Source organism: Monodelphis domestica, chromosome 4, assembly GCF_027887165.1.
Source record: "Monodelphis domestica isolate mMonDom1 chromosome 4, mMonDom1.pri, whole genome shotgun sequence".
NCBI lineage: Eukaryota > Metazoa > Chordata > Mammalia > Didelphimorphia > Didelphidae > Monodelphis > Monodelphis domestica.
This window is the reverse complement of record NC_077230.1, coordinates 125083207-125110697: the sequence shown is the minus strand read 5'-3', so window position 1 is coordinate 125110697 and position 27491 is coordinate 125083207. Positions and strand designations below refer to the sequence as shown.

General features: G+C 35.4%; 1 long non-coding RNA gene and 1 pseudogene across 1 annotated transcript in view; one reads left to right on the top strand and one right to left on the bottom strand.

Moving 5' to 3' along the window:
• LOC130453683 (uncharacterized) overlaps positions 1-13269 on the bottom strand; it is a 158069-nt gene extending 144800 nt beyond the window's left edge. The window contains exon 1 of the long non-coding RNA XR_008911167.1: positions 13217-13269. This is a non-coding gene — a long non-coding RNA (uncharacterized LOC130453683). The remainder of the gene's footprint in view (positions 1-13216) is intronic.
• Positions 13270-16631: 3362 nt separating this feature from the next.
• Positions 16632-19656, top strand: LOC130458877 (F-box/WD repeat-containing protein 2-like; annotated as a pseudogene).
• The last annotated feature ends 7835 nt before the right edge of the window (positions 19657-27491 follow it).

Below are 27491 nucleotides of genomic sequence, written 5' to 3'. Positions count from 1 at the left end.
CCAAGGAGAGGTAGAATACAAAGGTTCTCACCAAAAAATGAGATCCATTTCCTTTTTAACTTGGTCTTGATCCACAGAGTGAGTGCAAATGATTTTCAGCAAGTAAGAGCTTTATAAAACAGCAGTACAGCAGTAATGCATATTCAAAGAAATAACCAAATCATAATAGCCCATTTAATTACAATATCAAATAAACCCACAATCATTATGATTCACATGAGTTGCTGTGTGACTTTTAAAAAGCCTATGAATTCATGAATACTTACCACAAGTTCTACAGATCTAGCCAATCTTTTAACCTTGGCTGAGATATTTTTAACAAAGTCTATTATTGCCTTCATTCCAAAATGTGGCAGAGGAGTCCAGAAAAAAACGCAAAATTCTGTACTGCTGATGAAAACCTTTTGGCTCTAAAATGTCACCAGAAGGGTAGAGTAAGCTGAAGAGTTATAAATATAAAAACCCATTCAGAAGATAGTAGGCTTCCCAGTAAAATCCTTCCCTCCTCCCAGATGAAATTATAACCCATTAAAAGGTAACCAAGTCCCTTTTTGGGAACCTCCCTTCCTCTGGTATGACTATAACATATTGTAAAAGACCTGTCTCCAATATTTCCCATCCATTTGTAAAATTTAAATTAAATTTCAATAATAAAAATATTATACTTTAAAGGATTTATTAATGATCATTAGAAATCAAGGAATAAAAGAGATACAAAATAAATACCATGTGCCCATGGCTGATCAGTCAGTTCAAAAGCCTTCCTTACCACCTCCAACCTCAGGGCAGGAAGTAAAGAGGTGGGACTCTCCACATCCCCACCTAATATCCCCTATCTACAGGAAGTATGTAATGACAGGAAGTCAGTGGGCTCTCAGGAAATGTAGTTCTTTTTTAGGCTAACAGATTTTCAATTATACACATTTCAATTTGGAGCCGAGGACTAAATAGTGAAAATCACTTCAGGTGTCTCATCCATTACATTTTTAATAAATGTGGAGATGGGGAAATGCAACAGTGCTATTGCACTTTACTTCAACTACAAATGGACCCTTACCTCTTCTTATAAACAACTCAGAGGCAAGCAGATGACCAGTCAGAGGTAGGAATGCTATTGGGTATCTGAAAATCACTTCTGAAGACCCCTTAAAATCAATTTAAGTTATAATATCATTAAATTCTCCAAAGGTACCATACAGGTTGTAACCAGTTTGATGGAATCCATCCATCATTTATGTGACAATTAACAAAAGCAAAAAGGTACAAAAGACCATTTAGGCAACATAAATGGATCTGGTGACAAACCTAGCATCCATAAAGATCTATGGTTTTGCCACACATGAGAAAGGGTTTGTCCAAGTTGTTCATGGACTTTTACAATAGTATGTTTTCCAGCCCAGTCACAGGGGAGGTACAAATAAAGACAATGTAACAGAACATATAGCTAATAGCCAAAACACTGTAGCTGAAAATGAGTCAGTATAAAAGAATAGCATAGATCAGATTAATATGTGAACTTAAAAACAATCCAATTTTATTTATTTTTATTTTTTTATATTTATTTGATCATTTCCAAGCATTATTCATTAAAGACATAGATCATTTTCTTTTCCTCCTCCCCACCCCCCATAGCCGACGCGTAAATCCACTGGGCATTACATGTTTTCTTGATTTGAACCCATTGCTATGTTGATAATATTTGCATTAGAGTGTTCATTTAGAGTCTCTCCTCTGTCATGTCCCCTCAACCTCTGTATTCAGGCAGTTGCTTTTCCTCGGTGTTTCTACTCCCATAGTTTATCCTTTGCTTATGAATAGTGTTTTTTTCTCCTAGATCCCTGCAAGTTGTTCAGGGACATTACACCGCCACTAATGGAGAAGTCCATTACGTTCGATTATACCACAGTGTATTAGTCTCTGTGTACAATGTTCTCCTGGTTCTGCTCCTCTCGCTCTGCATCACTTCCTGGAGGTTGTTCCAGTCTCCATGGAACTCCTCCACTTTATTATTCCTTTTAGCACAATAGTATTCCATCACCAACATATACCACAATTTGCTCAGCCATTCCCCAATTGATGGGCATCCCCTCGAAAAACAATCCAATTTTAAAGCAAACACTCAGTACAATAAAATATATGTGACAGGATACAGGCAGTGAATTTAAAAGTTATTTCCTCAAATTCCAATAAAGACTTGTTCACTATTTGGAGGGGAACAAACTGAAAACTGTTAGAAATCAATAAAACAATGGCATCTGAAAAGTCTTAAAATTCACCTCCAGACTCATTAAGTTTCCTTCCCTTCCCCAGTATCATCATCAATCTAGATACCTTGGGTCAAACTTTTGGGGTTCCTCATACCCATGCTGGGCATAGTGTGGACAAACCCCATGTTGGATGGGTAGCAGAAACTGGGCAGGCCAAAATGACAAGGAAGTGTAGAGAAGTGAATCTGAGGATTACTGAAGCTATCAACTGCAAGGTATTGAATTCATAGAAGAACCCCCAGGAACAGCATTAACCAGAGCCAATCTGAACTTGTAAGCTTTTCCAACTCAAACTGTTCCTTCAGAGTTTCAACCATGCTTTGTAACAGCATTATTTTTGAGATAAGCTCACTGGCTGTTTAACTACATGGAAAACAAAAGACCCCGACTTGAAGGTAAAAAAAAAATCATTTAAAGTGTTTACTAAGAGGCTTGGAAGAGTATTGTGCCTTCCCCTCCTTCCTAGGGGAAAAATTTCCAGGGAGAACAATAGGGCATTTGAATATGTGTAAAAAATAGACTCGAATACAGGACTACAATCCCCACGAGCCTTTGCTCCACTTCCCCAGAATGCTTTGTAATCTCACCTGGGCCCAGATCGAGAAGGTATTTAAGCTGATTCAAAGGCTTTTGAGTGGCTCTCTCTTGGCTCTTTTTGGACTTCCATTTTGGAGCAGGCGTGTCTCTTGCGTGATGTGAGGTTATTTTGTCTAGGCCTCTGGCTTAGGCACATGTTTCTTACTTGTATATTCTTTAATCGTTAACCTTTAATAAACCTCTAAAAAATATAATACTTCTTGCAGAGAGAAACTAATTTCTACCTGCCTCACCTGTCTCAGTCTCCCCAGTCTCCCCTAAATTTTAATCTTTACATATGAAATACAGGCTTCTCTTAGTGTTTTGGGTCAGGAGAAAAAGAAAAAAAAGTTAAGAGGCTTATTCCCAAAAATTCTGACTTCAAATCCACTGATTTGCTATTTTACCTCCCTGTTATGTTGGGTTGTAGGGTAAAAAGGGTGGCAGGGAAGACACCCTCCTTACTCCCACTGTGAAAAAACTGTCAGTTGGAACTCTCTCAATCAGGATCCCAGGGTCAGCTTAAAAATTAGGGCTGAAAAAGTAGGAGGGGTAGAGTTGGTCATCTGTGGAATACAGGGTGTATGCAGCAGTTTAAGAGGGAGCAGTGACCCCATGGGGGTGGGGAAAGGGGATTTATATTTCACCCTTTTCACAGGACCAAGAAGACACTTCCAAATAGCTCTCAGACCCTTGGACAATCAGGCACAGACTGCTGTAGCACATGGACAACAGAAATTGCAAGGCATCAGTGACGGGAGCCATAGCTGAGGAAGCAGCAGCTTCAATAGCTTGGTTTCCACAAAAGGGTGGGAGTTGGAGTTGGCAGTAGGGCCAGGAGAGCACAAGGATTATGGAGTGGATTGTGGCTCTTGTGGTAGGCAGAGTCCCCACCACCAGGCTTTATTGTTGTCTTTATTGAAAGGCTTAAAAAAGGCTTAAAAAAAAGGCTTAAAAAAAAACTTTAAAAAAATGAGGATTCTATCTCTTCATGGATTGCAGAAATGTAAGATTAAAAATTAATAAACAGTACTCCAAGTATCATATTTTATAAGGTTTATTAAGAATTACTTGAAGTCAAAGAATAAAAAGACAAAAGTAAAAGACTACTAAAAGGGGACAAAATGGTTAAGAATCTTGAAAACAATAGTTTGTTTATGCATATTAAGTTTGAGATACTAACATGTTATTGAGTTCAATATATCCAATAGGCTGTGAATATGAGATCAAATCTCAGGGGAGAGCTAAGTGATGGAGGGGAGGAAGGAAAGAAAGAGAGAAAGAAATGAATTGAAAGAAAGAAAGAAAAGAAGAAAGAAAGAAAGAAAAAAGAAACAAACAAAGAAGGAAGGAAGGAAAGAAGGAAACAAACAAACAAAGAAAAAAGAAAAAAAGAAAGAAAAAAGAAACAAAGAAAAAGAGAGGAATTAACATGTTTTTTACTTATTTTGACTATGTTTTTGACTTATTTTAAAGAAAGAAAGAAAGAAAGAAAGAAAGAAGGAAAGAAAGAAAGAAAGAAAAAAAGAAAGAAAGAAAGAAAGAAAGAAATACAGACAAAAAGATTCATTGATTAACTTGAGAATCATCAACAAAAAGGTTATAGCTGAAATCACAGAAGGAAATAAGGTCAAAAGTGAGAGGGAAGAAGGTTCAAAACAAATTCTGGGAATAAACTCAGAATTAACATTCTAAATCTCCTCTAATTTGTCTTTTGATGTACCCAAGCTGAATAACTAACAATTATAAAATTCAGGAGGATATTCCTGTGTTCTGTTATTCATCCCTCCTACCCAATTCCTGCTTTCTGTCTAATTCCAATTTAGAGCTACCCTAGATTATTCCCACCAATATACAGAATTCTTGTATTTTTCATTATATATTTCTATTTATATGTATTCTGCTGCTCTTGTTTTTAATCTGTGAAGATTCTAAATCCCAGGAAATCATACAAAGAAACATAAAGATGGGGAGAGCAATTTCTTATGATTCTGACAATTATTACTTTTTCCTGGGTCATAGAGGTAGGTTGGAATCAACTCATATCAGCTTGAAAGAACTAATTGTAAAATTTTCAGTGTGAGCATTTGTAAATTGGCAAATGCTACAAATGAAGACTTGATTTATTGCTTTGTTGATTGTCTAAACTTTTAAAAGGGTGGAGAAAATGTTAATAAAATGCATATTACAATTAAAAGCATATTGTATATGTTATGGGCATGGAAGGGATACCCTTTGGGGTTCGGGAAGTTTGCCTTTTGCAAACATGCAATGACTCCAAAACTTAGCTTAAAAACAAAAAGATATTTATTAATTTAGAGAGTAATGTTGAGAGTGGCCAGGAGGATAGCAAGGTAGAACAGCAAGATGTGGAGCAGTTCCCTGGGAGGACAGCATGAAAGGAAAGGCTGTTCCCCCAAGAGGACAGCATGGATGGAGAGGCTGTCCCCCAAACGACATCAGTTCTGGGGATTTTATGCATTCTTCACAACAGTTAGTCACTCAGGCATGAGGTGGGGTGATCATACTGGGGTCTGCCTGGGGACATAAAGATTCCTTAGTTTTAGGGGATAAGCAGATGTCCAATAGGATCGAGGTGTGGTCTGAAGGTGCATCTTTCCGGCCATCTAGAGGACGATCAGAGGGAGATAGTCATCTCAGGACCCTAGGTGGGGTCATTGGATGTTTTTAGGCTCAGAGTTAGAAAACAACAAGGGAGTTCCCTTGACAATAGTTCGCCTGGGTTTCTGGGGTACAGTGCCCATGTCAGTATACATTTTTTCCAGAGAGACAGCTATTACACATTTATAAACATATTGACTAGTGATTCCTTTTCTTCCTCCCTCTCTCCCTCCCTCCCTCCCTCCCTTCCTTCCTTCCTTCCTTGCTTCTGTCCTTCCTGTTTTTCTTTACTTCTTTTTTCCCTAAAAAGTCACTTGACTAAAAACAAAGAGAACCTATCTGTACTGGATCTCAGTTTCCTATTGTTTTTCTTCTTTATCCTTCTGATTGCTGGATACAGGATTTCTTGGAGCATATCAGGGGTCAGAGTTGTAATCAGGTCATTGCTACCACCTACATACAGGGTCTTTTTCTGTGCAAGAGAAGAAATTTCTGGCTCCACATATCCCAATTTCATGAACGTTTTTACCTTGATATCATCCCCCTATCTGGCACTTCAAATTCAGCATATACAAAACTCTAATTTCTAATTCCTCTATTACTCTTGATAGCACCATTCTTTATCTAGTCACAGCCAAGCCAAAAACACTAGTCATCTTTGACTCTTCCCTCTCTCTTACACTACAAATCAAATCTGTTGTCAAGTCCTATCAATTCAATTATCAAACTATCTTCTTTCTAGTTCCACTGAAACAACTTTAGTTCAAGCCCTCATTTATTTTATCCTATATTGTTAGCATCCTAACTGTTTATCCAGTCTCTAATCTCCTCCATCTTATATTCATCTCTCATATAATAATATATATAAATTTAATGCAATTCTTGTTAAATACTATTATTTATTTTAAAACACTTCATTTCTCTTCATTGACTATAAAAAATAAATTTTTGAACCTGATTTTCACAGAGCTTCATAATCTGATTCCAACCTGCCTTTCTAGTCATACAACATATTAACCCTTCCCCCATATCTTACACATTCTATTCACAGTATCTAAATTTTTATTTTCCCATCTCATAACTCTAAGCCTGTGAATTTCAAAACTACTCAACCCTAGTTTTAAAGTGATTTCCATATCACAAGCCTTTTTTAAGTCATTCTCTCTACCACCTTCATTTCAGAAATCTTTCATTCATCTTTCAGCCCAACTTAGTTACCACTTTGGGAAGACCATGGCCTGTGGAGTAAAAAGACTTGTATTTAAATCCCAACTTTGTGACTTATTAATTGTATGACCTTAGACAGAACACTTAACTTTTCTGGTACTCAATTTCTTAGGAGGTTCCTTTTGCTTCTAGATATGTGATCTTTGAAGCATCAAGATGGTACAGTAGATAGAGTATTGAGTCTGATGTTGAGCATTCTTAAATTCGAATCAAGACTGTTACAGACAAAAGAGTGTTTGTCATAAACTGTGACCATGAAAATAAGGGTTTAAGACTTTGAATTGCCAAAACTGCAAAGATAAATTTTTAGTGTCTTAATTTTATATTAAAAATAAAGTGGTCACCATGGGAAAAATTCCCAAATGTGAAATACCCAAGTCAGCTGGGTTTTATGGAGATTATAATTAATATAAATTAAGGAATTAAGGGAAGGGAGAGAGAGAGAGTAAGAGGAAATAGGACCTAGGCCTTTCTCCTTAAAAAAGAAAACTAAGTCAGTCTTTAAACACTCACCACAAGATCCTTCCAAGCAAAACTCTAGTGTTCAGAGAGACCCTCCAGTTCAGCTCCTGAGCTCAACTAAGTTGAGCCACCAAGAGACCTCCAATTCAGCTTCTTAAGCTGAACTAAGTCCAGAGGCCTCTGACCTCCTTTTAAAGAGAATTTTCTCCTATGGCACTTCCCCTAAATTTTCACATCTAACAATCACAGTAGACATTTTCGAAAGGACTGACCATTCTTAATTCACATCTTGTTATCACCTTCTTAATTCACATCTTGTTATCACTTTCTCTGGGTAGACTAAAACTTCTGAGTATTTCACATCTCTTTGCTAAGCTTGCCCTTTTAGTGATTAATTTGACCTTCATAGGTACTTAGCACCCTTTTGTATCAGATCTAAAAATAAACCTAGCCCAAGGGCTTTTGCCTCACTATAAGTATGGATTAAGTACCTTTTCATTGTTCAATAAGGAGTTCACAATTTTTTTCCCCTAAAGCATGCCTAAGTATGGGTGGAGTAACTTCAAAGTTCCCAATACATTCCTGATCAAGTACCTCCATTGTTTAAATGCAGAATAACCTTCACCAAATGTTTTAAGGTAGAGTTTGAGCAGTTTTTAGATTCACAAGACTCAGTAATTGTATGATCCTGGATGAGTCATTTAACCTTGAATTACCTCAGTTTTCACAACTATAAAATAGGGATGATAATTGTATCTATGTTACAGAATTTTAAAAATATTTGTAATGTAGTTAGCAGAGTCTGTCACACAATTACTACTATATAAATGCTTATTCCTTTTCCTTCTTTGAAGGAAGGGAAGAAGGAAGGAAGGAAGGAAGGAAGGAAGGAAGGAAGGAAGGAAGGAAGGAAGGAAGGAAGGAAGGAAGGAAGGAAGGAAGGAAGGAAGGAAGGAAGGAAGGAAGGAAATCAGAGAATCATGGTCAGTAGTGTGCTGATAGGGAAAGACTTCTAATGAGGAAAAACCCATGCTCTCACTCCCAAGGTAGCCCACTTCACTTTTGGACAGGACTGATTACTAGGAAAATTTTCCTGACTCAAAGCTGGTCTAAAATTGTACTCGCTGTTCTTCATTCTCCTTCTGAGGTGAAACAGAACACACTTTTGTATAATGGCAACCACACCTCCAGTGAAAGCTATCACTACCTCCTTAAATTTCTGGTAGCACATTATGAAGACATTGTAACTATCATACTCCTAGTTACATGTGTGCTTATTTTTGTTTTACTTCTTTTAAAATTTAAGTCCTTGAACAAAATGCCCATGTTGATCTACTTTTATATACTCAGTGCCTACCACAGTGCTTGTATACAATGAGTGCTTGATAAATAATTCATAGAATCACAGAAACTCAGGTTTGGAAGAAATCATAAAGGCATTCAAATCCAATATGTGCATGTACATGCATCCATTCTATAACATATCCAACTAGCAGTCTTTCTGCTTTCACTTGAAGGGTGAGGAAAAACCCACTCATTCACTCCCAAGGTAGCCCTTTTCACATTTGGATAGATCTGATAACTAGGAAATTTTTCCTGACTTAAAGCTGGTCTGAAAATGTACTCATTGCTCTACAATCTCCTTCTGATGTCAAACTGAACAAGTTTAATTTCTCTTTCCTATAAGAGTAACACAAATATTTTTATATACACATCATTCCTGACTGAAGCTATCTCTTTTTCAGGCAACACATTCCCAGTTTCTTCAAGAAGACTTAGATTAAAGAAACAAATAAGCATAATAGCCTAGTGTTTGTAAATCCAAAGAAACATGTTACTACAGCAAGAACTTAGTATTTTTACATTTATTTTTATTTCATTATATATTTCCCAATTACATGTAAAATTTTTTAACAATTATTTTTTGAAATTTGAATTCCAATTTCTCTCCCTTTTTCTTGTCCTTCCTCTCTCATTAAGAAGATAAGCATTTTAGTTTCAATTATAAATATGAGGTCACACAAATATCCTTTCATATTAGCAATGTAACAAATAAAACAATAAAATGATTATTTTTTAAAGCTTGAATATCTGATCAGAGTTCTCTCTCTCTGGATAGCATTTTTTTATTGTGGGTTTGATTTTGAAATAATCTTGGATTAGGGTATCTAAGTCTCTGATAGTTGATAATCCTTACAATATTGCTATTTCTATGTACAGTATTGCCCTGGTTCTGCCTACTTCACTTTGGATGAGTTCATGTAAGTCTTACCAGGTTTTTCTGAAAGCATCTTGCCAATCATTTATGATAGCACAATAAATTTCCAGCACAGTCACAGATCATAACTTGTTCAGCCATTCCCCAATTGATGTGCATCCCTTCAAATTACAATTATTTGTCAGCACAAAAAGAATTGCTATAAATATTTTGATACAAATAGTTTCTTTTCCCTTTTCTTTGATATTTTTGGGATACATACAGACTTGGAAGTGGTATTGCAAAGTCAAAGTGTATGCAGTTTTATAGTACTTTGGGCATAGTTCCAAATTGTTCTTGAAAATGGTAGAAGCAGTTCACAACTTCTCTAACAATGCCTAATTTTCCCTCATTCTTTCCACCATTTATTATGTTTCTTTTCTGTCATGTTAGCCAGTTTGATATGTGTGAAGTGGTATCAGAGTTGTTTTAATTTGCATTTCTCTTATAAGTCATGATTTCAATCACTTTATGTGATTATTGATAGCTTTGATTTCTTCTGAAGACTTTCTGATAATAACATTTGACCAATTACTAATTGGGGATTGCTGTTATTTTTATAAATTTGCCTATTCCAGATTTATTTGAGAAATGAGACCTTCAACCAAGAAATCTGTTGCAAATTTTCTGAGTTTCCTGTTTTCCTTTCAATTTTGGCTACATTAGTTTTATCTGTGCAAAACCTTTTTATTAATTTCATGAAATTAAAATTACCTATTTTGGTCCCCATAATCTACTCTGTCTCTTAAACTCTTCCCTTGTCAATAAATCAGAAAGATACCTTTTCTGTGCTTACCTCATCTACTTATGATATCACACTTTATTTAAATCTTTCATTCATTTTGACTTCATCTTAGTGTTTAGTGTGATAGTGTGAGATGTTAGTCTATGCTTATTTTCTGCCAAACTGCTTTCCAGTTTTCCCAGAAATTTTTGTACAGCATTGAATTCTTACACTGAAACTTAGTCCTTTGAATTTATCAGACTACATTAATATTGTCATTTGCTAATATGTATTCTGTCCAAAACCTATTACACTGGAGATGGAGTCAAGATGAAGGCATAGAGGCAGCGAAAGTTCAGACCTCTGAAAACCCTTCGTCACCAATTAAAAACAAAATGCCCCTGGGGACTAACAAATCTAATAGGACAGAGCTAAGGAACCCTCCTGCTGGACTCAACTTAAAAGGTACACCCCCCAAAAAAGTCTAAATTCAAGAACAGTTGGGTTTAAGGGGAAGGAAGAAGGAAGGTCCCAGGGCCTCTCACCTACCTACAGCACTGAGCCTCTAGCAGTGGCTGGAGTCTATGGGTGGGCAAGCGTGCTATTGTCTGGAGGGAGTACCTTGCAGGCAAAGCTGTGCCAGGTTCAGGGTTCTGAACACAGGCAGCAAAGAGGCAGCTGGAGGAGAACCTCAGAGAAGGCAGCAGAATTGCAGCTGAGACACTCCAAATACTCCCCACCCCTTTCCAGAGGTTTTGACCTTAGGGCACATCTGGCTCTGCAAGATCAACTCCTCTGGGCTTAATCTTATCAAACCTTCAGAGGTCAAGCTCTAATGTCCCTCCCCCACAGACTGCTCTGAGAACCTTGTTGACTAAGTTCCAAGGGTGAATGCTGACAGAAAAGCCCAAACCCACAGATCCATTACATAATGAGAGGAGCATGACTACAGACAACTACAGAGGGGGTGGGAAAGAAGGGAAAAACATGAGAAAACAATAGAAAAAGAAAAAAGAAATTACAATCAACAGCTTCTATCCAGGCAATGTCTCTGACTTGAGAGGTCTCAAGCCACTGCCATTTCTATAACCACCCAACACTTAGTCCTGCCCCTGGTATTATATGAGGACTAGACTCCTTTCTTATTTCATAAAACTTTCTCTGACCTGCTACATATTCTTGGGCTGGAAGAATATCTTACTTTGACCTTTTTTGGTTCTGTCACTCCTGTATTTGATTTGCAGCGTTATTTTAAGGGGAAAGTAGAGAAAGTTTAACTGAGTGTTCCTCTACTCTGCCATTGTTTTTTCTTTATTCTGCCATCTTGCCTGCACCCAAGAAGTCCCAGAACTAAATATATGACCAAACCTGCTTGGTCATTAGAAACAGTCAGACAAAAACTATACAAGATCAACATTTCATATCATGAACCAAGATGAGCACAAAATAGTTTCATGATTTAGACATAAAAGGTTATATCATAAAAAATTTAGGGCAGCACAGAATAAGTTTCAAGTTTCCTTCAGGTCTGGGAATAGAGAAATAAATCATGACCAAATATGAGACAGAAAAGTTCTCAGGATATAAAAATAGTTTTTGATCATGTAAATTTTTAAAAGTTTTTGCATAAATAAAACAAATGCACATAAAATTAGAAGAAAATATAAAAAAACTAGGGGAGAATTTTGCAAGAAATTTCTTTGTTAAAAATCTCATTTCCCAACTATATAGAAAATGAATTAGTTATATCAAATAAGAACTATTTTTCAATAGGTAAATGGTTAAATATATGATATGAAAACTTTTCTAAATCACTAATAACTAGAGAAATGAAAATGTAAACTCTGAGGTATACCACCTCATACCCATCATATTGGCTAAAATAACAAAAAAAAGGAAATTGACAAAATGCTTGAGGAAAAATGGGGAAAATGGTATACTAATATTCTAATGGTAATGGTTTGAATTCATTCAACCATTCTGTAGAATAATTTAGAACTCTGCCCAAAGGGCTATAAAAATCACCAATAGTAATACTTGGTCTATCCTAAGGAATTAGAAGGAAAAGGAAAAGAATTCATGAATACAGAAATGTTCATAGCAGCTCTTTTTGTGGTGGCAAAGAATTGGAAATTGAGGGAATGGCCATCAATTGAGGAATTATTGAACAAGCTATAGCATATGAAAATGATGGACTACTATTTTGCTATAATAAATGATGAGGGGGGTGGTTTCAAGAAAACCTGGGAAAAGATATAAAATTGTTCAAAGTGAGCAAAACCAGAACAAACTACATAGTACAAGCAATATTGTAAAGATAATCAATTGTGAAAGAGTTAGCTACTCTGATTAATACAATGATCCATGATAATTCCATAGGACTTATGATATAAAATGTCATATACCTCCAGATAGAGAACCAATGGACTCAGACTGATGATTGAGGCATTTTCTTCATTTATATTTTTTTGGCTTTTTTTTTCAAAACATGGCTAATGCAGAAATATGTTTTTCATGACTTCATATGTGCAAGTGTTAACCTATTTCTTGTCTTTTCAATGAGTGGAGAAAGAATGAATGGAGGAAGAAAATTAAAGAAAAGGCAAATAAGACCTGTATTTAAACCCCTCTTCTGCTGTATACTTGTATAGCCCTGGACAACCTATTTAACTTGTTAGTATCCTCAGGCAAATTTCTAAGTGTTCGAGTTTCAGGAGAACTGCATTGGTAGAGGAACTTTCTATACAAGTAAAATTACAAGTCCTGGTAAAGAGAGACAGAGAAAGCTACATATGGACACATATATACATACATACATATTGTTGTAGTGAAAATTTCACCTTTGAAGATTGTTATAATAAAACTATGGCCGCCAAGGAATTTACTTATGAAATTCCTAAAATGAAACATTCAAGTCAGAATGGAATTTATGGTGGTTTAATCTCAATGGGAGTAAGAGAAGGGAGAGGGAGAGAAGTAGAGAGGAGAAAAGGGAAAGGGGTTACTCAACCTCTGGCAGGGAGCCAGAGGGAGTTAGGCCCAAAAGGGCCAAGGTAGAGAAGGAAATAGTCCTTGACTCACGTGACCAATCTGAAGGGAAGCTGTCTGCGGGCCTCCATCTTGCTCAAACTTCTAGCACAAACTGGCATTTAGCCCTGTGCACAGGAAGTGAGCAAATTCCAGAGGCTGCTTTCTCCATCACTTCCTGTGCCTCAAAAATGCCAATGGTGGCTCAAGCTTGGCTTAGGACAGCCCAGGCAGGCAGTTAGTTATATCTGATTTGTCATTGACTAGCACATGCCCGTGTAGTGTGGGTGTGCACAATTTTTGGGTGCTAGAACAAGCAATATGGAGATTTTAAAATTCACAATATATGTATAATAACAAAAATATATGTATTTTTAATAATAAAATAATATGTATCTTAATAATAAAAATATATGTATCAGCTAGGTGATTCAATAGATAAAGGGCTGGGCCTGAAGTCAAGAAGATCTGTCTTTCCTGGGTTCAAATCTAGCCTCAGATACTTATTAGCTATGTGGCCCTGGACAAGGAACTTATCCCTGTTGACCTTAGTTCATCATAAAATAAGTTGGAGAAGGAAACAACAAATCAATCCAGTATCTTTGTCTAGAAAACCCAAATGAGCTCCTGAAGAATCAGACACATCTGAAATGACTAACAATGTGTGTGTCTGTGTGTGTGTGTGTGTACATCTGTGTATGTGTGTGGGTGTATATATATATATGTATATATTAATAAAACATATGTGTGTTATTAGATTTGGGCCAAGACATTTAATATCATTTGGATACACATTCTTTCACTTCACAAGTTAGTTTTCCTCACAGCCTATTATCTGAAATTTTGATAAGCATGCGAACTGTGCCTTAATTTGTTGAATTTCAAACTATTAGATGTCACCAGAATTTATTTAGAAAATTGAGAAAACACACTAAAAATTAAAGAAGACTGAACTTTTAGCTTTTCCAGTTGGAACTATTATTGGTATTCTGAATTCATTCTTGTCATGCTGAGGTTATCTGGATCTTTCCACTTGGGATAACACCAGACAAGATAGGTTCTCTTTCTTTACTTATTCAACCAGAAAAACAAAAAAGGATGTAGCCCATCTATCTTTGTTCCAAGTACTTATTTCACAAAGTAGACTAAATCCTGTTAACCTTCTGAGTATAAATATAATCTCTCATATTCTTCAATATCATAACATTTGCTGTCTATTCCTTACTTTTGTGCCACTTGTTTTTACTCTTTAAGTGACCATTCAAGTTAGTATTAAACATTACAATATGATAGGACTAGACTGAACCTAAGGGAAGCTGGGCTTGGATTGTAGTAGCTATAAATAATTTTGCCAGAGTAGGATACAGTGGTAAACAAGGCAAGATCAGTAAGGTTTCAGACAGGTGGGGATAAGTTCATCAAGGCCACTCACAAACTTTAAGATATTTTAAGTGAATTCTTGGTTTGACATGATTCTCCTGCCAAGTGGGGACTTTTATCCTGAGCAGATCATCAAGAAATGTAAAATAAAACAGACACATCAATAGACAAATGCACACATATAAACTGATGACTAAAATAATACAAACAATAACAACACTTAAGTAAAGTGGGGCACTCTATAAATGTAAAGATCAATATCTGGCTATTCAAGATGCATGTATAGCTCCCTTCTTTTCTTTAGAAAGCTAGGGAGCCATGACCTATCATATATGGTCATTTTATTGGGTTTTTTAAATTTATTTTCTTTACTAAAGAATATTGAGTGGTAGGAAATTGTGAACAAGGAGAGTCCATCCATAAGTTAAGGGAAAAACGCAAGTATTATATATATATATATATGAACATATATATTTACATAGACCTATTTAAACAAAAAGTTAGTTATATGTGCACATATTTTGTATGATTTTAATGTACATAATAGTCCATTCTGGATTTATTTTCAAAACCACTCCATCAAATAAAATTTAAATTCATACATATGTACATATATAGAAATTATATTTGCAAATATGTATAAGGACATACATATATGCCTAAGATATGTATATATAAAATATGACTATGATTTCTAGTTAGATGTTTGTGTATATCTATCTATCTATCAATCTATCTATCTATAGGTTTATTCATGTCTTTTCCATTTTGGGGGAGATCTGGACTTTATTTTTACTTTTGAAATATTTTAAAATTAATAAGTTTTTCTTTTCTCTCTTTTCTCCTGAAAAAGGAAAACAAAAGCATGCATACCAAATATGCATAGTCAAACAAAATAAATCCCCATACTGGCATGTTAAAAAATATATTTCTTATTTTTATCCTAAGTACATCACTACTCTGTCAGAAGGCGGATAGTATTCTTTATCATCAGTACTCTAGAAATCTACCTTTTATTGCTTTATTCCTATTAGCCTCAGGCAGTTCACCATATTCAGGTACCCAGAACTATTAGTAAACTGAGGACAAAAGAGGTTAAGTGATTTGCTCAGGATTCCTTATTTGAGTGGCAGAGCTGGGACTTGAAAGCAGGCCCTCTGACTCAAAATTCAGCACTTTCCACTCTGAAGCTATTAGATGTAGATAGACTTGTCTTAATGTTCAGAATTTCCTTGAATTTCCATAAGTCAAAACAGCAACTCATTTATTCATGCCTATAGGGACATGGGGAGAACAGGGATAAATTAAATACATGGATAATCCCTCAAACTCATTTTAATGATTGTTTTCAACTCCCTTCTCTGTAGCTCTAGCATTTACTGTCTGTACCACTCATTTGGCACTGTGTTCATTGCCTTGTATTGTTCGTTATTTTTCTGTGTCTATAGCCTTTGTCTCCTCTAACACATAAACCCCTTGATGGCTGGGACTGTATCCTGTGCTTGTTTTTATCCTTAGTATCTGCAACATTATCCTAAACATACTGAATTAGGCATTCAATAAATGCTTGATGATGATAATGATGCAATTTGATAGCCTTGGTAGGGTTTATATGTATAATCAATTCACCATTATATGGCAGCTAATTATACATTTTATGGATTATCCAGGCTCCTTGCTTTCTCTTCTGTGCTCTAATCAACCACCTTTTGCTCATTGCACTCTGGAACCTTTCCAATACAAGACCGTTGGTGAGGAAGGGCAGAGAAAACATGGTGGAGTTCCAGCCAATCAAGGTTTCCCCCAGTCAGGATCTCCAGCAGCAGCTTTATTGGAGGAGGGAATTGAAAGTAATCATGAAAATGAGGTTTAGGGATTATCCTTGGATTTCATTTATCCCTACTCTCTACTTTCCCTACAGACACCAATAATGAGTTCGCAGTGTCTTGATTCATGGAAATTCAATGAAATTCTAAGCTTTAAGACAATTATAGTCCCTCAGAATTAGAACAAACTATCAGGTGGACTATTCAAAGAAAAGTCTGCAGATTTTTTTTTTTTTTTTTGCTACAAACGTGCTTTATCCTAGTGCAGTGCAAAAGAACCTGCAAAAATCAGATGATTAAGAAAGGAAAAAAGTCACCGTGGAATTAGAGAATGTCAAACTTGGTGAGAAATGGTTTGAGGAAATACACACTTAGAAAAAGAAAGAAAAGAATGAAAAAAATTCCCCTTTTAAGTATAAAAATTCCATATCCTGTCCCCACCCCACACCACCAAAATGATTTCCAACTTCAGGGACAAGGGCATTCTACTAAGGCACACTGACCAACAGGGGGAAAATCATTTGAAGGCCACAGAAAAATAAAAAGCAATGAATTGAATTGTTTGCCAGAATTATAAATTAAAAGCAGTAAATACAAATATTATTTAGCAAACATTCTTCAATTTCATGTTCTGGTTGTTGAAGTTAGTAGAACTACTCTGGCACTTTGACTAAAGGAGTCATTTATTTCTCTTCAGGTCTGCTGCTGTTGCTGCAATCTTGCACAAACTAGAACTTTTAAAGGGTCCTGGCAGAGAGTAATTTTAAAAGCAAGCACTAATAATGGTTAATCTGTTCAATAGGGATTCAATGAGCAGTGTGAAGAGGTAATAGCTTTCTGAAGGGAGATCCCAGTCAGTAAGACAAAAATAGGTTAACTGTTGAATATTTCTCTTTGTCTGCTTTGCTGAATGTTGTTCATATCCGTCTTTTTCTCAGTCTCTCTGCCCCTATCTCTCTCTGCTCCATCTCTCTGAATGCTTTCTATCACTGCCTCTCTTGCTCTCTCAAGCTTCCTTTTTTCAAATCAACCTTTTCATTTCCATCCTTCATTTTTAACTTATTTTTTTTTCTGTTCCACAGACACAGATTTTATAAGCCCAATTTTGGCTGACTCAGTAGTCAAGAGTACCACTTACTACACAGTACTATCTGTGGGAGCTTTTGTCACAAGAGGTAGTGGAAAAATTAAGGATGACAGACAAAATGCAACCCAACATTTTAAAAAACACATCTGTAACATCACTTTCATAAAGACAATATCACTTTGTCTTTTTTAAAAATTCTGTATCTTGTTGAACTTAAAAATCACTAGTTACAAACTTTTCAATATACAAAGAACAAGAAGACTGTCTAAACCTGAATTTCCTTTAGTACCTTTCTAAGTCACACACATAAATGATTGTATGCATGTTTATACATGTATATGCACATGTATGTGTGTACAGATATGAAGATAATAACTAAGTTTCTCTGGGGCATCTGAAATATTTTTAAAATTTTCAGAAGAAAATCCAACCTTTAAAAATATTTTATTGATGCCCCTTTCTAAAAAATCTAACACTTTCTTCCCCCTTCCTCCTTTTAATTGAAGACTTTCCCTGTAACATGTATCAGAATGGGACTAAAAATTTAGTAGTAGTCTCTATATAATTTCATTTATATAAAGAATTTCAAGTTAGGAGACTCCCTCTATCAATGCAATTCATCCCATTTTCTACAATGTAGAGACCTATAAAGTTGTCTACAGTGCTCAAAGGTTAAATTATTTGCTCAAGGGTCTCATAATCAGTATGTATGGTGGGATTTGAATTCAAGTTGTCGTGGCTCTGAGACCAGCCACACTGTCTCTAGAAACAAATATCTACAGTCCAAAATGACCCTAAATATACACTGGCCACTTCTGAGAATGTACTCTCACGACCCTTCCAACAACTTGCTGTTTTCCTGTTTTGTCATCTTTATCAATCTGAAAAATATAAGTGAGAGAAACATGGGAGGAGAGAGGTAGACTAACTCACCTTTAGAGGAACAGTGAATTTACTCAGTCATTTTGAAAAACAATTCAGGATGATATCCAAAAAGTCACTAACCTGTATGTAGCAAAATTTCAGTGATTCTACTATTAAGCCTATATCCCAAGGAAATTAAGGAAAGAGAGATAGCTGTGGATCACATATATAAGAATATTTTGTGCCATTTTGATATTAATTGTAGAAAAGAAGTAGAAAGAAAATAGATGCCAATCATTAATTGGAAACATCTGGAAAGGGTGTTATTCTTTGTATAATGCTCATTTTAATTACCAGAATAGGGAATTGAAGTGCGTTTATTAAGTGGTATTTTATACTTTCTGCTTGATTTATAGTTCAGATGAAAATTAGCCTTTTATGTGTCTCTCTTTTTAAAAAAAAAGAGATGAAATTAAGATGTCCATTAGTTCCCTGTGGCATCCCTACTTACACTTGTGCTGCTGTGAAGTTTGAAGAACAGAAACTTGTAATGGAATCTAATGATAAGGTCTATGGAGAACATATTTCCAGAAGCTGAATCCAACACTTTGAAGGAAACATAGGTCCAGTGTTTAATTGTGAACTACAATAATTAGTTTCTCAATTTCTTGGTGAGTGGTTCTGTAGACTTCACTGTGAAAACATGGGCCATATCAACGGGCACATACTGAAGACACTCTCTGGACATACTGAGCAGTTAAGCGATGTGGTTTTGAGGAAGTACAACATCGGGTCCCTCTTGCACAGCTATGGAAATTACATTCTCCTCAGTGCTGACAAGTATGAATTTCAGAATTTGTCCAAGTGAAAGAGAAATCAACTGAAAATATTTTTAAAACATTGTCTATAACTGAGGATTGGAGTATCTGTTTGCAGCCAAAGCTCCATTTTGATGGCAAATACATTGTAAGTAGTCCATCTGGAGGACTTGATCAGTCAGACTTTGCCAGCTATGATATTCTCAGTGGGTTAGGGGATGGAGTTGAGAGGGAGTGTTTGTCTTTAACATTAAAATTTTTACATTATAAGTTTTTCACAATCTACTAACTTGTATAGTCAAATAAAATAAATTGGAAAAAATTAAAAACTCTGTTCTGTGTAATGACCAACAACAATTCCAGTGGACTAAAAATGAAACATTCTAATCACCTCCTACTGTAGAGATATGAAGAACTCAAAAGTCTAGACTTACGGAGATGAGGACATTCACCTGTGTGTGTGTATATATATATATATATATATACATATACATATACATATACATATACATATACATATATATGTGTGTGTATGTGTATTTATACATATATATGCACATACATCCCATATAGATATAGATATATATCCCATGCAGAAATTTGTTTTGTTTGATTACACATGCTGGTAATAGGTATTATATTTTTCTTTCTGATTGAATGGAGTTATAGGACAGAGTTGAGAAGGAGTGAAGGATAATTTTTGTAGACGGAAAAAATATTATGTAAAAATGTTTAATGGTAAAGGCAAAGATATAATTTTATATTTGATAATGAAAAAACTACTGGAACTACTGGAGTCCTCTGAGGAGGTTATACATGATCATCTTTAGGCATTAGGAAAATGTCCTTTGCCTCCCAGCATGCTTGCTTAAAATGTGGCAACATTTTTTGCAGGATGTCCCTTTCCTCTTCACTTCCTTTAGGCATAGCAACTGATCCTGAACAGGTGTTCATAGGAGATGTTAATTTGTTCTGAATAACATCCTTGTGAGGCAAAGCTAAGTGGAGAATGAAATGAAGTAGGGAAAGATTTGAGGGAGGGTAACCAATTTATAGGCCATTCAAATTGTCCAGGTATTAAAAAAAATAAAATGCAGAAATGGTCCATGTATTAAGTCATTTTGGCCTGTACCAGGTTGGTGGCAGCATCAGAAGAGAAAAAGAAGCATGTATGAGAATGCTACCAATGTTTAATCCAGAGGTCTTATCAATAAATTGGTGGATATAGAGCAAGGAGATCATTAGTTCAATTTTGAAGATGTTGAATTTGAGATGTCTACAAACTATCAAATCCAAGATGAATGATGGGAAGGTAGAGATGTGAAACTGGATTTCAGCAGAGAAATTAAGTCTAGATAAATGAAAGAATTATATACAGGCAATCATGAAATCTATGGATGGGAGGGGGCTGATGAGCTCACCAAGCAAAATGCTCTAGAGGAAAAGAAGTGGACTGAGGTCAGAGACTTGGGGAAAATGTAACATTAGCAAGCATGATCTGGATGAAACAAAATGATTTTCACAAGGACATGCTGATAATAAATTGAAGAACCAGGACTAAAATCATTTCTTACTTAAAGTCTTGATATTTTCCCATCTGGTCATGCAGCTTCCTTTCCTCTTTTATCTTACAGAAAGAAAAAAAAAAGAAAAAGGAAAAGGAAAATTACTGGCATATATCTTTCTTTTTCCCTCTTCTTCTTAACCCTCTTCTGTCCATCATACCTGCCACCCCTTTTCCATGATAGATCCATTTTTTTCCTCTACTTCAGATTTCCATTCATAGTTAATGACTGGCACTCACCATGCCCCTGCCTAGGGGTATACATTAAAAGAAAGTTGAATGTCCATAGATAGAGCTCCTCTTCCAACTATTGCACTTGAAATTTTTCTTTCTCTACCAGGATCTTCATAGCTTATGCTCATACCTCACTAGCATTGCCACTTCTGACTTTTGTCTCTCAGCATACTTGCTTAAAATGTGGCAATATTTCCTGCAGTATCTCCCTTTCCTCCTTACTTCCTTTGGGTATTTTGAATGATCAGGTAAGTGTTCAAAGGAGATATTAATTTGTTCCTGATAGCTACCTTGTGAGATGCTCAACAAACAAGATAGTTTCTATTTTACAGCTGGGGAAACCAGGACACACTATGCTGCTAAAGATAAGTTATTGATGATACCCAAGTTGATTGCTCTTTAATAGAGAAAGTCTGTACCCTGGGATTTCATGGTATAGGGAATTTCTGGGTGAATAAAATTTCTAATAATGCAGGTTAGCATCTCCCCTGTAAATTGTAAACTGAAGAATTATTTAGTTCATCGAAGGGCTAAGACATCTGCCCGGGATCACAAAACTAGTGTATGTCAGAAGCAGGACTTGTCCCCGTGTGTGTGTATGTATTGGGAGATATAAAAAGGGTTAGATATAGTCCCTGCCCCAATGCAAAAGAAGACAATGCATACATGTATGTGCATATATGTATATATGCAAAACCCTTTTTAATATTTCCAGAATCCTATTTTTCCTGACCTAAAATTTCAGTCTTGTTAAGGAGACATAATTAGTACATCCCCACTACGTTTCTCTGAATCTTTTTTTAAAATTCAATATATTTGTCTTCATAAAGAGCCTAGTCCTCTGGAAACTGCCTCCTGTTAGTAAATGGGGCCATCCCCTCTTCATTTCAACATTTTCAAGGTCAAAGGAACAATTATACTACAAGTCAGAGTATTGAACGTCATGCCAACTTGTCAGTTTTACATCTGTTCTTCCACCATCCCAGCAGCCAGCTCTAGGGTTAGGTTATTTCCTAAAGGTCTTTTTTCTTTGGAAAGCTCATGAAAAGTTAGAGGGAGATTTTTTTAAAGAATGGTTTCTCCACCCATAGACACCTGCATTCTAAAAAACTGCTCTAGTCTGTTTTTATTTGTCCTTTATTCTGCCCTTGCTAGGCATGGCAAGGCAATGATGGGGGAAGGCAATAAGTTCCTATGGAGATCACCGCCACTTTTGAAGCAAGACGGGTTTGAAAAGTCTCTTGAACCAAGATGCACTTCAACCCACCCACCCCTGGGAACATGCTGGCATGATAATGAGGGAACTTGGCTGCCCCCAAAGTTGAAGTGAAACCTCTCACATATTTTTTCATGAAAGCCTGAAATATGAAAGATTGAACTAAACTTTCCCTTGGGGAGTGAGCTCTGCATAGATCAGAAAAACCACCTAAAAGAAAAAAAAGATTGGTTTTTAAAAGGCATTTTTTGGCCAAAAATGGAACTTTTTTTTTCACTTTCCAGGGTGGATATGATATCAGAAATGATTGTTCATCCAGTTTTATCTCTCAGACTCCCATCTTTTCATCTCCTCAAAGATTGGTTTATTTTTTCATGTTCCACTATCATTAACCCAACAAAGTCACAGACACCACACTGAGAAATTCACTTAATGAGAAAATAAACTGAAGGCATTTAGGGGAATATTTTAAATGGAATCTAATTCATGCATTGTTTCAGAAAGCATTCATTGTCAGTCTTCATAGGCAGAAATATATATATATGTGTACATATATATGTGTGTGTACATATAAACACACCCATACATTTATGTATAGTTGCCATACATATATGTATACATATATGTATGTATATCTGTTTTGTCCCTTCATCTACCATTGTAGCCATTGACAAATATAACATCATATCTTGTCACTGCCAGCTACTAATTTGTCCAGCAGCATTTCCCAGAAAACATGGGGACATTCATTTTTCTTTCATTTTCCAATCTATTTAACAGTGATTTCATGTTTTATTTAAGATAAAAACTATCTACAGTCAGCTCATGAAAAAATGGCCACCCTATTGAGATAGATTACTGGATCCTTCTCTGAGCTGTAGCTATCATTTAGGATTTGTGGATGAGTGATATGTGGCACACTTAATTGAAAGTCTAGGTCTCTAACTACCACCCCCAGAAACATGCTTGTGGTGCCTCCTGGCTGTATGGAAGAAAGAATAACAATTGTTGGACCCTGAGAGACAGAAAAGCTGTTTAACCAGTACTTTACTTTGAACAAAGAAGTTTAAAACAAACAAATGAAGGATTCTTCAAATCTATCAACATCACTGGGTACAGAAAAGAATATTCAGGGTCAAGAGATCTGCCACTAATAGGCAATGTGACTTTAAACAAATTGCCTACCCTGTCTGAGCAGAACATTTTATAAAGAATTTTCATACATATAAGAAATATCTCCTTTACTCTGCCAATCAGTGTTGTATATACATGTCATATTTGTATTATACACACTAAATTTCCACCTTTAACAACATTTTCTCCCATCGGTGCCCTTCTTTCTCGGCATCTTGCTTCTTCCTTCCTCATAACATGCCTATCTACTTTAAACCCATACATAAGACCTGTTAGCTTCCTTTCTTCTTCATTTTATCAGAAACTCTTCTTGGGAAAAGTCTATTAAATTCCTGGAAAAATTAATAAATACATTTATTAAATACATTCACATCAAGACATAGGAGGTGAGGTGGGAAAGGGTCACCATGTTAGCAGATGGTTTATTAGAATGCCCCAGAGAACAATAATAGTGGTTTTGCATGTTGAATCTGAATGAGGTACAGGTGGTTAGGATCAGAAAGTGTGAAAGGTTTGATTAACGTGGGAATACTTCTTGGTAATAAACAAAGTTATTTTGCATGGAGTAATAAATTTTACCTAGAAATAAAACAGTATTAGAGCAGATCAAACACACACACACACACACACACACACACACACACACACACACACACACATCAAAGTCAGTCTGCAATTTTCCATATCAAAAACATGGCAAAGCACAATCTACTGTAGGTTGCCACAAGTGTCCTCTCAAAATTGAAAAAAAAAGAAATAAATACAAAAACCCTCTCCTCACATTCACAGTAATTTAGAATGGTCCTTGAAGAAGGCATCTAAGTGCTCTACAGTAATATTTTGTTTAGCCTTCTTACTTGTGCATATTTTCAAGGTAAGACTTAAATAGTAAAATGTATCTGGGAACAAAAATCATGTACATTCTTGCATGACAATGTAAGAACTATCAAGGGTCTTTATGAGTTTTTCAGTTTGAAAAGAAGTACATATAGACTGAAAACATTCTCTAGAATTGAAAAGAGGAGGAAAACATTTTTTATAATGAACTAGTCCCTTATTTTCTATTGCAGCCATGTTTTCTTTGGGGAAGAATATTTTTATTTTGTTTTTTTGTTTTCTTCTCTCAACTTGAAGAACTGAGAAAATAATCCCTTCTGCCTTTTCAGGAGCTTAAAAGACTAAAGCATTTTCTTCTTTTTCTCTACCTGACCCATTGCAATGGTCTGATGCAAACCAGGGAAAGTTATTTGTATTGCCCTGTCCAATCTTCCCAGAGGCATTAGTGATATCAATTCTACATGTTGTAGCCTCTAATGCTATCCCCAGCACTCCAGCTATGCATCCTTTTCCCCTTTAATGAACTTGGTTCATATAAAGCCTTATTCATCTCTCTTCTATGCTCATATCTTTTTCTAAGCAGAAAAGTGTCCAAAAAAGTGGTATAATGGATAAACAATGTCAAGAAGTCTTGAGTTCAGAATTTGCCTAGGATGTATATTAGTTGTGTGACATTAGGCAAGTGACTTAAATTATTTGATTTTGTTTATAAGATAAAATAATAAAACTGAAGAGTTTCAAATATCTCTCAGTTCTAATTCAATGAGCATCCAACTATTGGAATTTGTTAAAGTTTTGATCTTAACAAAAAGTAGATATTTATACAGTTAATTTTCATAGTGATAAACAATTATCTGAAAGTAAAAGTTCCTTATCCTGGTCAATAAATATTTTAGTTGTGTTCTTAATCATTTTATACTACTCAGTTTTCAGTAAGAGGACTGGAAGAGTGTATATTATTGTATACATGAAGCTACATTATTGCCAAAATTAAAAGATTACATATTTACAAAACATATGGGACATATGTTAAAGAAATATATATACATATATATATATACATATGTATATATATATATATATATATATATGAAGAGTTGTAACAAGGGCATTTTATTTTAACAAGTGATAAGAAGATAAGAAGACTTAGAGAAGATATGAACGAAGAGCTGGTCTTCAAGTCAGGAAGGCCTGCTTTCAAGTTCTTCCTTGGAAATATGTTGGCTGAGTGATCCTATAACTCATTGAACCTCTCATTGACTCCAGAATATTCTCTGAGATGATAGTTGTAGATATAGTTTCAGATTAGGTGTTAACAGACTTTAATACTTTCCTCATTAGTAGTTCCCTATGCCATTGAAATAAAGAATCCCCCCCCCAAAAAAAGCAATAACAACAAGACAGATCTTAAACTAAAGAAAGAAATTTTAGGCAATACCAAGGTATAACAGTACATGTGGAGAAGGCATTTTAGAGAAGCAAAGATGTTCCAAAAGTATACCTTCATCTGATTACAATTCTATTAGGGTCACATTATTATATTCAAGAGTTCTGGGTTATGACCCATAAGAGGGGCAGGGACATGGCTGGCTAGGAAGGAGAACTTGTAGCAACAAGGTAGCCCATGAGTGACCAGACCATCCCAGAGAAGTTAAAACGGAAGTGGGACAATCTTTGCATACATAAAAATCTTGTTTTATTCAAAGGGAAATAATTTGGCTAAATAATGGCTCAGGATGTATCTTTTTCCATCTGAGTTAACATTGCATCCAACCCTTTCAAAGAATCTCTGACATAGGACATTCTCAATGATTCAAAGTATATAGCAATAATAGGCAGGAGTCAGCTAAAACCAATTCATAAAAGCTAAACATTTATATCACTGAATCAACAGAGTTATAAATAAGGGATTGATTTATTGTTTGGGGGATTAATTAAATTAAAGGTAATGATGGAGAAAATGCTAATAAGATAAATCAAACTTTAAAATATGCTATGTGTTTTCAGAGAGCCAAGTGTAAAATATTTACCAGCATATCCCTAGTTATGATTTCTGTATTTGTCTATTATATTCACTCATAATTAACCCAACTTCTAAAAATATAATGTGATTTCTGCAGTTCTACTAGTGGGAATGAGTTACATTGACTCTCTACTCTGTCTTGTCCAAGTCCTCTTAAAAATCATTAGTGAACATTGCTGAAAGGGTAGTAGCAGCAAGCTACTGGAGAATAAAATTTCCCTGGCCAAAAGATATATTACAGATCATGTTGTTGTTTGTCCTTTTTACTCAAAGAGGACCAATGAAATCATGATATTAGGGTCAGGGTACATCAATCAGTGACTGAGCAGTCCAATATGAGCTTTCAAGGCTCTACCATGGGTCTGATACAAATGGTATGTTAGAATATATAAGATAAAAATAGGTCTAGATTTGTACATCATATGCTTCCTTTGTGGTATTGTGATTATGCCTTGATCATGGAGCACAGCACCTTCTTTGACGTGGGCACACTTTGTGTAAGCATCTCCCATGTCAATTCAATACCCAAGTTATTTTGGGGTGGTTTTTTATAATAATAAAATTTTATGTTTTTCCATATTATATTTCAATAGAATTTTAATATTCATTTTCTGATAATTTATAATCCATGTTCTTCCTCTCCCTCTCCACTCTTTTTCCTCCCCAAGAAAACAAGTCATATGATATAGGTGGTACATATATTATCATATAATACATATTTCCATGTTCATCATGTTGTGAAAGAAGCCACATTCCTTACACTAGAGAAAAATTCATGGAGGAAAGAAAGTATAGTACATTTCAATTTGCATTCAGACTCAGTCTTTTCCTTCTATAGAGTAAATATTTTTTTGTCACAAGTCTCTTAGAGATGTTCTGGATCCTTTCTTTGTTGATAATAATAGTCATTCACAGTTGATTATTATACCTTACTTTTATTACTACATGCAACATTCTCCTTGGCTTTGTATCACTTCATCTAAGTCTTTCCAGGGTTTTTTAATCATCTTATTTGTCACTTCTTATGGTAAAAAAGTATTCCATTACAAACATATATCATAATCTGTTCAGACATTCCCCTATAGATGGACATCCCTCAATACCAAAGTGTTAGTTTTTTGCTCTTTGATATTTTTTAAATATTTTAAATTTATTTAATTTGTTAATTGATCCAGCCATATAACTACTGATTGCATGTGTGAATTTTAGATTTACTCCACCCTGCTTAGTCTTTAGAATTTTAGCAACCAGGAATGTATACACCCCCACTAAGGATTAAATATGGGGGAGGATGGTCTGTGACCAATGTGTGCTAGCAAGTGACAAATCAGAAACAACTGACTGAC